This window comes from Nannospalax galili, unplaced genomic scaffold, assembly GCF_000622305.1.
Source record: "Nannospalax galili isolate Female #2095 unplaced genomic scaffold, S.galili_v1.0 scaffold284, whole genome shotgun sequence".
NCBI classification, from domain to species: domain Eukaryota; kingdom Metazoa; phylum Chordata; class Mammalia; order Rodentia; family Spalacidae; genus Nannospalax; species Nannospalax galili.
The window spans coordinates 2654012-2655579 of NW_008354281.1; the positions used below are offsets into that span (position 1 = coordinate 2654012).

General features: G+C 41.3%; 1 protein-coding gene across 2 annotated transcripts in view; it reads left to right on the plus strand.

Moving 5' to 3' along the window:
* The window catches only part of Angpt1 (angiopoietin 1), a 289964-nt gene that overhangs the window by 29391 nt on the left and 259005 nt on the right, over window positions 1-1568 (plus strand). The window lies entirely within an intron of this gene.

Sequence of the window (1568 nt, forward strand, 5' to 3'; positions counted from 1 at the left end):
ATGGATGGATTTACAGCAGAATTCTATCAGACATTTAAAGAAGATCTACATCCAATACTACTTAATTTATTCAAAAAGGTAGAAATGGAGGGAACTTCCAAATTCCTTCTATGAAGTCAACATCACTCTAATACCAAAGCCAGGCAAAGATACAACCAAAAAAGAAAACTATAGACCCATATCCTTACTGAACATAGATGAAAAAATTCTCTACAAGATATTTGCAAACCGCATTCAGACACACATAAAAAGGATCATACACTGTGATCAAGTTGGCTTTATCCTAGAGATGCAGGGATGGTTCAATATACGTAAGTCAATAAACGTCATAAATCATATAAATGGGCTAAAAGACTAGAACCACATGGTCATCTCCATAGATGCAGAGAAGGCCTTAGATAAAATTCAACATGCATTTATGCTCAGAGTCGTAGAGGGAATTGGACTGGAGGGTATTGAAACACCAATATTGGGGGCGAGGCGACGGTGTCAGTCGGACAACATGCAGACACCAGAGACCAGGTTCTGTCACAGATCTAAAGTTTATTAGGAAGTGCACCAGGCTCCACGAGTGCCACCGTAGCCAATTACCTTAAAGGTGATGCCAACTGTCACTGAGACCATACCATGAGGGACTGGGGAGGCTTTGTACAGTGAGAACAAAGAAATGGGGAATTCACCGGGTTGGGCAACATGGGGCGACGGTTCAGGAACACCTTGGAGTGTGCTCACAATGCTTGACCTGATGATCCTGTGGGTTCATCATGCCTTTACCAAGGCTGCCAAGTAAATCCCCAAGCCAGGACTCTCCTCATCTTCCCCTTTCTTTTGTACTTGAGCCTGGCAGACCTCAAGTAGTAGTGCCTGGGTATGGCTTACTCTAGAAACCAGGTTCAATGGTCAGCGTACCATTTATAGATTCAATGCAATGTCAATCAAAATCCCCATGACATTTTTCATAGAATTGGAAAAAAACCATCCTAAGGTTCATATGGAAACACAAAAGGCCTCAGATAGCCAAAACAACCCTGAGAACTTAGAGCAATACTGGGGTGATTACTATAACAGATTTTAAGCTGTATTACAGAGCTATAGTCATGAAAACAACATGGTTCTGACACAAAAATAGACCCAAGGATCAATGGAACAAAATTGATGACCCAAATATGAGTAAATGCAATTTCAGCCACCTGATATTTGACAATGGGGCCAGGAATATTCACTGAAGGAAAGCCAGCATGTTCAACAAATGGTGCTGGCAAAACTGGATCTGCACCTGTAGAAGAAAAATTAAACCCGTCTTTCACCTTGCACAAAAGTCAATTCCAAATGGATCAAAACCTCAATGTAAAGCCTGAAACTCTGAAACTATTAGAAGAAAACACTGGAAAAAACCTACAAGGTATAGGTGTAGGAAAGGATTTTCTAAACCAGACACCAATTGCTCAGGAAACAAGGGCAAGAATTAACAAATGGGACCTCATTAAACTCAAAGGCTTCTGTACATCTAAGGAGGCAACCAGGGAAGCGATCAGAAAACCCACAGAATGGGAGAAAATCTTCACCAG